Source organism: Styela clava, chromosome 10 (assembly GCF_964204865.1).
Source record: "Styela clava chromosome 10, kaStyClav1.hap1.2, whole genome shotgun sequence".
NCBI lineage: Eukaryota > Metazoa > Chordata > Ascidiacea > Stolidobranchia > Styelidae > Styela > Styela clava.
The window spans coordinates 18419991-18434105 of NC_135259.1; the positions used below are offsets into that span (position 1 = coordinate 18419991).

At 35.4% G+C, this 14115-nt stretch overlaps 3 non-coding genes across 3 annotated transcripts; all 3 read right to left on the reverse strand.

The window, feature by feature from the left end:
• Positions 1–3030: 3030 nt before the first annotated feature.
• Positions 3031–3122, reverse strand: Trnan-guu (transfer RNA asparagine (anticodon GUU)). Its single transcript is given in 2 exon segments — positions 3031–3066; positions 3085–3122. It is a non-coding gene; the product is annotated as a tRNA-Asn (tRNA).
• A 4450-nt stretch (positions 3123–7572) lies between these two features.
• Trnan-guu (transfer RNA asparagine (anticodon GUU)) lies at positions 7573–7664 on the reverse strand. Its single transcript is given in 2 exon segments — positions 7573–7608; positions 7627–7664. It is a non-coding gene; the product is annotated as a tRNA-Asn (tRNA).
• A 4450-nt stretch (positions 7665–12114) lies between these two features.
• Positions 12115–12206, reverse strand: Trnan-guu (transfer RNA asparagine (anticodon GUU)). Its single transcript is given in 2 exon segments — positions 12115–12150; positions 12169–12206. It is a non-coding gene; the product is annotated as a tRNA-Asn (tRNA).
• Positions 12207–14115: the final 1909 nt, after the last annotated feature.

The window sequence follows — 14115 nt, forward strand, 5'->3', positions numbered from 1 at the left end:
AAAAATTTGTACGAGACCGACTGACGCCAACACACGGTTTCAACTTTTTACGGTGAAATGATTGAAAGGTGTGAGGAGAGATGATAATATTATCAATCATGTTACGAAGATGTAGAAAAACATTACTAAACCGGGAAATAATTCGAATATTTTTATATGCATGATCGTCGTCTTATTGGCAGGACGATGAAATGATTCAAAATGTTGGTATTTTTGAACGTTTTTTTAATTTTTTATCATTTTTGGGTAACGGATTGACGGACATCTGCAACGAAAGCAAATTTTATCGTCCTGAGAGGTGAAATGTTACATTTTGAAATAATAAAGTGAGAAATTGATATTATTCGGAACATATATTTTTCTACTTGTCAGTGAGATATGATCCATGATATAGTAATTTAGTGGGAAATATATTACCAATAACACAGAGCCCCTCGTATGCTTTCAGCTCATATTGAATTACTTCCGTAGCTATTGTATAACCATAATTATAGCAAAATATGCAATCCTACGACTTTGTGTCGGATGAACAAGTTCAATAAGCAGCCATGGCGTACTGATTACGTAGCTACGCAATAGCGATCACGTGTCTGGCGCCACGAAGACGGGACTACGTGCAGTCGAGAAGACTTGCGTAGCAAATTGCGTGAGATGACAATTTCGGAAAATCGTGTTCTTGACAGATCAACTGACGAATTTCGATGAAGCTTTAAACCTTTTTATTATGTCAACTTAGAGACACCGGATGCGTATAATGAATATTGAAATTGCATTTGGAAATACTTCATTTGCACGCCAATATTAGTTCAAATATCCACACAAATAAGTATTTGCTCGCTATAAATACCAGATTGAATGAAATGTTTGCCGAGGCAAGTAAAGACTTCGAATTTCAACGTTTACTGACTGAACCCACCAAATCTGGAAGCGCCCGACGAAAACTCAGGAGCAATACTAAGATACAAACGCACCTGAAATGTATTACGCATGTTTCGGTATTATCCGACACATCAGTCGTAGGTGAAAGAACTCACCTACACATGCGTATCTTGTCGGAATTGCTCTCTCGTGCTATTATAACATAAGTTGGAGATAACTTGTCTTGATCTCTCATTGCGATAAAGATTCAATTCGAACATTTTATTCAGCAATCAGAATCATTTTATTATACGAAAATATCAAATTCGAACAAAGAAAACAAAATCGCTTACTAGCATAAAAATATATCCTTCATTCGCTATATATTCCAATAACATTAATAATGGCCAATTATTGTCACTCACAAGGATAACATATTGCAAAATAAACAAAGTAGTCACATTGCATATTCATACAACTGTAACACATATGTACTTGAAACATACGAACATAGTAAATTTATTATCGAGCTTCCATATCGGAATTCATTATAAAAAATTAATGTGCAGTATGGTGGTGCATAAAATAATACATCAATCGAGGAATTTGTCAAAAACGCTATGGAATCACAGACGTAGTCAATATGTTGCCTCATTCGAATTATGGTTTGGTGAAGTTAGCGTCTACCATGCACCAAACTATCAACATATCTAGCTTGGCCGATGAATCGCAAATAGAAATATAAAAAATATGTGCGGAGTCCGATTGGCGCTAACGCACCTGGATTTTAACTTTGCTACAGTTACAGTTGTATGAATATGCAATGTGACTACTTTGTTTATTTTGCAATATGTTATCCTTGTGAGTGACAATAATTGGCCATTATTAATGTTATTGGAATATATAGCGAATGAAGGATATATTTTTATGCTAGTAAACGATTTTGTTTTCTTTGTTCAAATTTGATATTTTCGTATAATAAAATGATTCTGATTGCTGAATAAAATGTTCGAATTGAATCTTTATCGCAATGAGAGATCAAGACAAGTTATCATCAACTTATGTTATAATAGCATGAGAGAGCAATTCCGACAAGATACGCGTGTGTAGGTGAGTTCTTTCACCTACGACTGAAGTGCCGGAATGAACGATAACTGATGACACCGCTGGGTTCGCCCCTTTCCCGATGAATCAAAAACTAAATACGAGAGAGAATGAATAGGAGAGAACTCTCTCGTTTTCACCTCGGCACGGAACGGTAAAATTGAAAAAACTGATCTTGGCATCGAAAGTGTTAATTAAACTACAAGGATATTAATTCAGTGGTGCAAAAATAAGTAAAACACCAATTAATTTTTAAAATGTTTATCAACGGTTAGGGGTTAGGATTCCTGGCTTTCACCCAGGCGCCCCGTGTTCGATTCCCGGTCTGGGAACCTTTTTATCCAGCAAAGATCCGTCAGTGTTCGTTTCGAAACGCCAGAAAGTAAATGATGGAAGAAAGAATATGGAAGCAAAATAAATAAATTATCTGCTTACAGAATGCAGAAATACATATGAAAGCTTTACACTACAGGCTATATTCATAAAGCGACTTAAAAATAAGGTAGCAAAACTGGAACGTTTCGAGTGGGCCATTAGTGACCTTTTATTTGATGATGAAACTTGCACGGATATTAATTCAGTGGTGCTAAAATATTTTAACATTAATTCATTTTTAAAATAGGTATTTGCTTATGAATTCATATCTCAGATGGTCTAAGGGTTAGGATTCCTGGCTTTTACCCATGCGGCCCGGATTCGATTCCCGGTCCGGAACCTTTTTATCCAGCAAAGATCCTGTAAGTGTTCGTTTCGAAAAGCCAGAATATAAATGATGGTAGCTTCACACTACAGTCTATATACATATAGCGACTTAAGAATGTGGTAGCAGAATAAATAAATTAGCTGCTTACAGAAGGCAGAAATACATAAAGTGTTTTAAATACTGACGTTGTAAACTACTTAAATATTAATTCAGTAGTGCTAAAATAAGTTAACAATTGTTAACGAAGTGAAGTTAACGAACTATTTCTCAAAAAAAGTGGATTTCTCCCAAGGGAACACAACGAGAGAGAGAGAAAAAAATTACAATCTATTAATTTTGTAAAAATACAGTATAGAACAAGATAACGTCCCTGGGTGGGCTCGAACCACCAACCTTTCGGTAACCCTCACAATGTGAGATAACAGCCGAACGCGCTGACCAATTGCGCCACAGAGACGGACGGGAGTTAGGACATGTTAAGTTGCAATATAATACAATTGAGCTATCAATTCTATTTTTTAATCTGTAACATAGGTTTGTAGTGACACCCAGACGGCCCGGGTTCGATTTCCGGTCTGGGAACGTTTTTGTCGAGCAAATTTCTGTCAGTTTTTCTTGCGAAACGCTAGGAAGTGAATGATGAAAGCTTTACACAACAGTCTATATACATAAAGCGACTATCAAGAATGTGGTAGTGAAATAAATAAATTAGCTGCTTACAGAAGGCAGAAATACATAAAGAATTTTAAACTACATGGATATTAATTTAGTGGTGCTAAAATAAGTTAAAACTAACTCATTTTTAAAATATTTATCAGCCTAAGAATTCATATCCCATATGGTACTAAAATATTTTAACACTAATTCATTTTAAAAATATTTATCAGCCTAAGAATTCATATTCCAGATGGTACTAAAATAAGTTAACACTAATTCATTTTCAAAAAATTCATCAGCACATGAATTCATATCCCAGATGGTCTAAAGGTTAGAATTCCTGGCTTTCACCCAGGCGGCCCGGGTTCGATTCCCGGTCTGGGAACCTTTTTATCCAGCAATAATCTGTTCAATTTTTGTTGCAAAACTCTATGAAATGAATAATGGAAGCTTTACACTATAGTCTATATACATAGAGCGACTATTAAGAATATGGTAGCGAAATAAATGAATTAGCTACTTACAGAAGGCAGAAATACATAAAGCGTTTTAAACTACTAGAATATTAATTCAGTGGTGCTAAAATAAGTTAACACCAATTCATTTTAAAAATATTTATGGTAGTAAAATAGGTTAATACTGATTCATTTTTAAAATAATTATCAGCGTGTGAATTCATATTCCAGATAGTCGAGGGGTTAGAATTCCTGGCTTTCACCCAGGCGGCCCGGATTCGATTCCCGGTCTGGGAACCTTTTTATCCAGCAAAGATCCTGTCAGTGTCAGTTTCGAAAAGCCAGAAAGTAAATGATGGAAGTTTCACCTTACAGTCTATATGCATAAAGCGACTAAAGAATATGGTAGCAAAATAAATAATTTAGCTGCTTACAGAAGGCAGAAATACATAAAGCGTTCACTTTCGATGCCAAGGACGTATATATACGTCATTTGGCGCCAACCGTTCCGTGCCATCAATGCAAAATGACGTATATATACGTCATTCGAAAAGAAAAAAGTTTAATAGATAGAAGAAGGTCAAGTTCAAATATTTGCCGTCTTTTTTCTTCTCTCTCTCTTGTTGTCAAGTTGGGGGGAAAGAATGACGTCGTCAGCCAATCGCGTCATTCAAGAAATACCAAGATGGAAGGAGGGTCTGCCATGAAGTAAATTATCAACTTATTTAGCATGGCCGAGGTACATATTAGCCGCAAATTATCATCAAAAATTTGTACGAGACCGACTGACGCCAACACACGGTTTCAACTTTTTACGGTGAAATGATTGAAAGGTGTGAGGAGAGATGATAATATTATCAATCATGTTACGAAGATGTAGAAAAACATTACTAAACCGGGAAATAATTCGAATATTTTTATATGCATGATCGTCGTCTTATTGGCAGGACGATGAAATGATTCAAAATGTTGGTATTTTTGAACGTTTTTTTAATTTTTTATCATTTTTGGGTAACGGATTGACGGACATCTGCAACGAAAGCAAATTTTATCGTCCTGAGAGGTGAAATGTTACATTTTGAAATAATAAAGTGAGAAATTGATATTATTCGGAACATATATTTTTCTACTTGTCAGTGAGATATGATCCATGATATAGTAATTTAGTGGGAAATATATTACCAATAACACAGAGCCCCTCGTATGCTTTCAGCTCATATTGAATTACTTCCGTAGCTATTGTATAACCATAATTATAGCAAAATATGCAATCCTACGACTTTGTGTCGGATGAACAAGTTCAATAAGCAGCCATGGCGTACTGATTACGTAGCTACGCAATAGCGATCACGTGTCTGGCGCCACGAAGACGGGACTACGTGCAGTCGAGAAGACTTGCGTAGCAAATTGCGTGAGATGACAATTTCGGAAAATCGTGTTCTTGACAGATCAACTGACGAATTTCGATGAAGCTTTAAACCTTTTTATTATGTCAACTTAGAGACACCGGATGCGTATAATGAATATTGAAATTGCATTTGGAAATACTTCATTTGCACGCCAATATTAGTTCAAATATCCACACAAATAAGTATTTGCTCGCTATAAATACCAGATTGAATGAAATGTTTGCCGAGGCAAGTAAAGACTTCGAATTTCAACGTTTACTGACTGAACCCACCAAATCTGGAAGCGCCCGACGAAAACTCAGGAGCAATACTAAGATACAAACGCACCTGAAATGTATTACGCATGTTTCGGTATTATCCGACACATCAGTCGTAGGTGAAAGAACTCACCTACACATGCGTATCTTGTCGGAATTGCTCTCTCATGCTATTATAACATAAGTTGGAGATAACTTGTCTTGATCTCTCATTGCGATAAAGATTCAATTCGAACATTTTATTCAGCAATCAGAATCATTTTATTATACGAAAATATCAAATTCGAACAAAGAAAACAAAATCGCTTACTAGCATAAAAATATATCCTTCATTCGCTATATATTCCAATAACATTAATAATGGCCAATTATTGTCACTCACAAGGATAACATATTGCAAAATAAACAAAGTAGTCACATTGCATATTCATACAACTGTAACACATATGTACTTGAAACATACGAACATAGTAAATTTATTATCGAGCTTCCATATCGGAATTCATTATAAAAAATTAATGTGCAGTATGGTGGTGCATAAAATAATACATCAATCGAGGAATTTGTCAAAAACGCTATGGAATCACAGACGTAGTCAATATGTTGCCTCATTCGAATTATGGTTTGGTGAAGTTAGCGTCTACCATGCACTAAACTATCAACATATCTAGCTTGGCCGATGAATCGCAAATAGAAATATAAAAAATATGTGCGGAGTCCGATTGGCGCTAACGCACCTGGATTTTAACTTTGCTACAGTTACAGTTGTATGAATATGCAATGTGACTACTTTGTTTATTTTGCAATATGTTATCCTTGTGAGTGACAATAATTGGCCATTATTAATGTTATTGGAATATATAGCGAATGAAGGATATATTTTTATGCTAGTAAACGATTTTGTTTTCTTTGTTCAAATTTGATATTTTCGTATAATAAAATGATTCTGATTGCTGAATAAAATGTTCGAATTGAATCTTTATCGCAATGAGAGATCAAGACAAGTTATCATCAACTTATGTTATAATAGCATGAGAGAGCAATTCCGACAAGATACGCGTGTGTAGGTGAGTTCTTTCACCTACGACTGAAGTGCCGGAATGAACGATAACTGATGACACCGCTGGGTTCGCCCCTTTCCCGATGAATCAAAAACTAAATACGAGAGAGAATGAATAGGAGAGAACTCTCTCGTTTTCACCTCGGCACGGAACGGTAAAATTGAAAAAACTGATCTTGGCATCGAAAGTGTTAATTAAACTACAAGGATATTAATTCAGTGGTGCAAAAATAAGTAAAACACCAATTAATTTTTAAAATGTTTATCAACGGTTAGGGGTTAGGATTCCTGGCTTTCACCCAGGCGCCCCGTGTTCGATTCCCGGTCTGGGAACCTTTTTATCCAGCAAAGATCCGTCAGTGTTCGTTTCGAAACGCCAGAAAGTAAATGATGGAAGAAAGAATATGGAAGCAAAATAAATAAATTATCTGCTTACAGAATGCAGAAATACATATGAAAGCTTTACACTACAGGCTATATTCATAAAGCGACTTAAAAATAAGGTAGCAAAACTGGAACGTTTCGAGTGGGCCATTAGTGACCTTTTATTTGATGATGAAACTTGCACGGATATTAATTCAGTGGTGCTAAAATATTTTAACATTAATTCATTTTTAAAATAGGTATTTGCTTATGAATTCATATCTCAGATGGTCTAAGGGTTAGGATTCCTGGCTTTTACCCATGCGGCCCGGATTCGATTCCCGGTCCGGAACCTTTTTATCCAGCAAAGATCCTGTAAGTGTTCGTTTCGAAAAGCCAGAATATAAATGATGGTAGCTTCACACTACAGTCTATATACATATAGCGACTTAAGAATGTGGTAGCAGAATAAATAAATTAGCTGCTTACAGAAGGCAGAAATACATAAAGTGTTTTAAATACTGACGTTGTAAACTACTTAAATATTAATTCAGTAGTGCTAAAATAAGTTAACAATTGTTAACGAAGTGAAGTTAACGAACTATTTCTCAAAAAAAGTGGATTTCTCCCAAGGGAACACAACGAGAGAGAGAGAAAAAAATTACAATCTATTAATTTTGTAAAAATACAGTATAGAACAAGATAACGTCCCTGGGTGGGCTCGAACCACCAACCTTTCGGTAACCCTCACAATGTGAGATAACAGCCGAACGCGCTGACCAATTGCGCCACAGAGACGGACGGGAGTTAGGACATGTTAAGTTGCAATATAATACAATTGAGCTATCAATTCTATTTGTTAATCTGTAACATAGGTTTGTAGTGACACCCAGACGGCCCGGGTTCGATTTCCGGTCTGGGAACGTTTTTGTCGAGCAAATTTCTGTCAGTTTTTCTTGCGAAACGCTAGGAAGTGAATGATGAAAGCTTTACACAACAGTCTATATACATAAAGCGACTATCAAGAATGTGGTAGTGAAATAAATAAATTAGCTGCTTACAGAAGGCAGAAATACATAAAGAATTTTAAACTACATGGATATTAATTTAGTGGTGCTAAAATAAGTTAAAACTAACTCATTTTTAAAATATTTATCAGCCTAAGAATTCATATCCCATATGGTACTAAAATATTTTAACACTAATTCATTTTAAAAATATTTATCAGCCTAAGAATTCATATTCCAGATGGTACTAAAATAAGTTAACACTAATTCATTTTCAAAAAATTCATCAGCACATGAATTCATATCCCAGATGGTCTAAAGGTTAGAATTCCTGGCTTTCACCCAGGCGGCCCGGGTTCGATTCCCGGTCTGGGAACCTTTTTATCCAGCAATAATCTGTTCAATTTTTGTTGCAAAACTCTATGAAATGAATAATGGAAGCTTTACACTATAGTCTATATACATAGAGCGACTATTAAGAATATGGTAGCGAAATAAATGAATTAGCTACTTACAGAAGGCAGAAATACATAAAGCGTTTTAAACTACTAGAATATTAATTCAGTGGTGCTAAAATAAGTTAACACCAATTCATTTTAAAAATATTTATGGTAGTAAAATAGGTTAATACTGATTCATTTTTAAAATAATTATCAGCGTGTGAATTCATATTCCAGATAGTCGAGGGGTTAGAATTCCTGGCTTTCACCCAGGCGGCCCGGATTCGATTCCCGGTCTGGGAACCTTTTTATCCAGCAAAGATCCTGTCAGTGTCAGTTTCGAAAAGCCAGAAAGTAAATGATGGAAGTTTCACCTTACAGTCTATATGCATAAAGCGACTAAAGAATATGGTAGCAAAATAAATAATTTAGCTGCTTACAGAAGGCAGAAATACATAAAGCGTTCACTTTCGATGCCAAGGACGTATATATACGTCATTTGGCGCCAACCGTTCCGTGCCATCAATGCAAAATGACGTATATATACGTCATTCGAAAAGAAAAAAGTTTAATAGATAGAAGAAGGTCAAGTTCAGATATTTGCCGTCTTTTTTCTTCTCTCTCTCTTGTTGTCAAGTTGGGGGGAAAGAATGACGTCGTCAGCCAATCGCGTCATTCAAGAAATACCAAGATGGAAGGAGGGTCTGCCATGAAGTAAATTTTCAACTTATTTAGCATGGCCGAGGTACATATTAGCCGCAAATTATCATCAAAAATTTGTACGAGACCGACTGACGCCAACACACGGTTTCAACTTTTTACGGTGAAATGATTGAAAGGTGTGAGGAGAGATGATAATATTATCAATCATGTTACGAAGATGTAGAAAAACATTACTAAACCGGGAAATAATTCGAATATTTTTATATGCATGATCGTCGTCTTATTGGCAGGACGATGAAATGATTCAAAATGTTGGTATTTTTGAACGTTTTTTTAATTTTTTATCATTTTTGGGTAACGGATTGACGGACATCTGCAACGAAAGCAAATTTTATCGTCCTGAGAGGTGAAATGTTACATTTTGAAATAATAAAGTGAGAAATTGATATTATTCGGAACATATATTTTTCTACTTGTCAGTGAGATATGATCCATGATATAGTAATTTAGTGGGAAATATATTACCAATAACACAGAGCCCCTCGTATGCTTTCAGCTCATATTGAATTACTTCCGTAGCTATTGTATAACCATAATTATAGCAAAATATGCAATCCTACGACTTTGTGTCGGATGAACAAGTTCAATAAGCAGCCATGGCGTACTGATTACGTAGCTACGCAATAGCGATCACGTGTCTGGCGCCACGAAGACGGGACTACGTGCAGTCGAGAAGACTTGCGTAGCAAATTGCGTGAGATGACAATTTCGGAAAATCGTGTTCTTGACAGATCAACTGACGAATTTCGATGAAGCTTTAAACCTTTTTATTATGTCAACTTAGAGACACCGGATGCGTATAATGAATATTGAAATTGCATTTGGAAATACTTCATTTGCACGCCAATATTAGTTCAAATATCCACACAAATAAGTATTTGCTCGCTATAAATACCAGATTGAATGAAATGTTTGCCGAGGCAAGTAAAGACTTCGAATTTCAACGTTTACTGACTGAACCCACCAAATCTGGAAGCGCCCGACGAAAACTCAGGAGCAATACTAAGATACAAACGCACCTGAAATGTATTACGCATGTTTCGGTATTATCCGACACATCAGTCGTAGGTGAAAGAACTCACCTACACATGCGTATCTTGTCGGAATTGCTCTCTCATGCTATTATAACATAAGTTGGAGATAACTTGTCTTGATCTCTCATTGCGATAAAGATTCAATTCGAACATTTTATTCAGCAATCAGAATCATTTTATTATACGAAAATATCAAATTCGAACAAAGAAAACAAAATCGCTTACTAGCATAAAAATATATCCTTCATTCGCTATATATTCCAATAACATTAATAATGGCCAATTATTGTCACTCACAAGGATAACATATTGCAAAATAAACAAAGTAGTCACATTGCATATTCATACAACTGTAACACATATGTACTTGAAACATACGAACATAGTAAATTTATTATCGAGCTTCCATATCGGAATTCATTATAAAAAATTAATGTGCAGTATGGTGGTGCATAAAATAATACATCAATCGAGGAATTTGTCAAAAACGCTATGGAATCACAGACGTAGTCAATATGTTGCCTCATTCGAATTATGGTTTGGTGAAGTTAGCGTCTACCATGCACTAAACTATCAACATATCTAGCTTGGCCGATGAATCGCAAATAGAAATATAAAAAATATGTGCGGAGTCCGATTGGCGCTAACGCACCTGGATTTTAACTTTGCTACAGTTACAGTTGTATGAATATGCAATGTGACTACTTTGTTTATTTTGCAATATGTTATCCTTGTGAGTGACAATAATTGGCCATTATTAATGTTATTGGAATATATAGCGAATGAAGGATATATTTTTATGCTAGTAAACGATTTTGTTTTCTTTGTTCAAATTTGATATTTTCGTATAATAAAATGATTCTGATTGCTGAATAAAATGTTCGAATTGAATCTTTATCGCAATGAGAGATCAAGACAAGTTATCATCAACTTATGTTATAATAGCATGAGAGAGCAATTCCGACAAGATACGCGTGTGTAGGTGAGTTCTTTCACCTACGACTGAAGTGCCGGAATGAACGATAACTGATGACACCGCTGGGTTCGCCCCTTTCCCGATGAATCAAAAACTAAATACGAGAGAGAATGAATAGGAGAGAACTCTCTCGTTTTCACCTCGGCACGGAACGGTAAAATTGAAAAAACTGATCTTGGCATCGAAAGTGTTAATTAAACTACAAGGATATTAATTCAGTGGTGCAAAAATAAGTAAAACACCAATTAATTTTTAAAATGTTTATCAACGGTTAGGGGTTAGGATTCCTGGCTTTCACCCAGGCGCCCCGTGTTCGATTCCCGGTCTGGGAACCTTTTTATCCAGCAAAGATCCGTCAGTGTTCGTTTCGAAACGCCAGAAAGTAAATGATGGAAGAAAGAATATGGAAGCAAAATAAATAAATTATCTGCTTACAGAATGCAGAAATACATATGAAAGCTTTACACTACAGGCTATATTCATAAAGCGACTTAAAAATAAGGTAGCAAAACTGGAACGTTTCGAGTGGGCCATTAGTGACCTTTTATTTGATGATGAAACTTGCACGGATATTAATTCAGTGGTGCTAAAATATTTTAACATTAATTCATTTTTAAAATAGGTATTTGCTTATGAATTCATATCTCAGATGGTCTAAGGGTTAGGATTCCTGGCTTTTACCCATGCGGCCCGGATTCGATTCCCGGTCCGGAACCTTTTTATCCAGCAAAGATCCTGTAAGTGTTCGTTTCGAAAAGCCAGAATATAAATGATGGTAGCTTCACACTACAGTCTATATACATATAGCGACTTAAGAATGTGGTAGCAGAATAAATAAATTAGCTGCTTACAGAAGGCAGAAATACATAAAGTGTTTTAAATACTGACGTTGTAAACTACTTAAATATTAATTCAGTAGTGCTAAAATAAGTTAACAATTGTTAACGAAGTGAAGTTAACGAACTATTTCTCAAAAATAGTGGATTTCTCCCAAGGGAACACAACGAGAGAGAGAGAAAAAAATTACAATCTATTAATTTTGTAAAAAAACAGTATAGAACAAGATAACGTCCCTGGGTGGGCTCGAACCACCAACCTTTCGGTAACCCTCACAATGTGAGATAACAGCCGAACGCGCTGACCAATTGCGCCACAGAGACGGACGGGAGTTAGGACATGTTAAGTTGCAATATAATACAATTGAGCTATCAATTCTATTTGTTAATCTGTAACATAGGTTTGTAGTGACACCCAGACGGCCCGGGTTAGATTTCCGGTCTGGGAACGTTTTTGTCGAGCAAATTTCTGTCAGTTTTTCTTGCGAAACGCTAGGAAGTAAATGATGGAAGCTTTACACAACAGTCTATATACATAAAGCGACTATTAAGAATGTGGTAGCGAAATAAATAAATTAGCTGCTTACAGAAGGCAGAAATACATAAAGAATTTTAAACTACATGGATATTAATTTAGTGGTGCTAAAATAAGTTAAAACTAACTCATTTTTAAAATATTTATCAGCCTAAGAATTCATATCCCATATGGTACTAAAATATGTTAACACTAATTCATTTTAAAAATATTTATCAGCCTAAGAATTCATATCCCAGATGGTACTAAAATAAGTTAACACTAATTCATTTTCAAAATATTCATCAGCACATGAATTCATATCCCAGATGGTCTAGGGGTTAGGATTCCTTGCTTTCACCCAGGCGGCCCGGGTTCGATTCCCGGTCTGGGAACCTTTTTATCCAGCTATAATCTGTTCAGTTTTTGTTGCAAAACTCTATGAAATGAATAATGGAAGCTTTACACTATAGTCTATATACATAGAGCGACTATTAAGAATATGGTAGCGAAATAAATGAATTAGCTACTTACAGAAGGCAGAAATACACAAAGCGTTTTAAACTACTAGGATATTAATTCAGTGGTGCTAAAATAAGTTAACACCAATTCATTTTAAAAATATTTATGGTAGTAAAATAGGTTAATACTGATTCATTTTTAAAATAATTATCAGCGTATGAATTCATATTCCAGAAGGTCGAGGGGTTAGAATTCCTGGCTTTCACCCAGGCGGCCCGGATTCGATTCCCGGTCTGGGAACCTTTTTATCCAGCAAAGATCCTGTCAGTGTCCGTTTCGAAAAGCCAGAAAGTAAATGATGAAAGTTTCACCTTACAGTCTATATGCATAAAGCGACTAAAGAATATGGTAGCAAAATAAATAATTTAGCTGCTTACAGAAGGCAGAAATACATAAAGCGTTTTAAACTACAAGGATATTAATTCAGTGGTGCAAAAATAAGTAAAACACCAATTCATTTTTAAAATGTTTATCAACGGTTAGGGGTTAGGATTCCTGGCTTTCACCCAGGCGCCCCGTGTTCGATTCCCGGTCTGGGAACCTTTTTATCCAGCAAAGATCTGTCAGTGTTCGTTTCGAAACGCCAGAAAGTAAATGATGGAAGAAAGAATATGGAAGCAAAATAAATAAATTATCTGCTTACAGAATGCAGAAATACATATGAAAGCTTTACACTACAGGCTATATTCATAAAGCGATTTAAAAATAAGGTAGCAAAACTTGAACGTTTCGAGTGGGCCATTAGTGACATTTTATTTGATGATGAAACTTGCACGGATATTAATTCAGTGGTGCTAAAATATTTTAACAGTAATTCATTTTTAAAATAGGTATTTGCTTATGAATTCATATCTCAGATGGTCTAAGGGTTAGGATTCCTGGCTTTTACCCATGCGGCCCGGATTCGATTCCCGGTCCGGAACCTTTTTATCCAGCAAAGATACTGTAAGTGTTCGTTTTGAAAAGCCAGAATATAAATGATGGTAGCTTCACACTACAGTCTATATACATATAGCGACTTAATAATATGGTAGCAGAATAAATAAATTAGCTGTTTACAGAAGGCAGAAATACATAAAGTGTTTTAAATACTGACGTTGTAAACTACTTAAATAATAATTCAGTAGTGCTAAAATAAGTTAACAATTGTTAACGAAGTGAAGTTAACGAACTATTTCTCAAAAATAGTGGATTTCT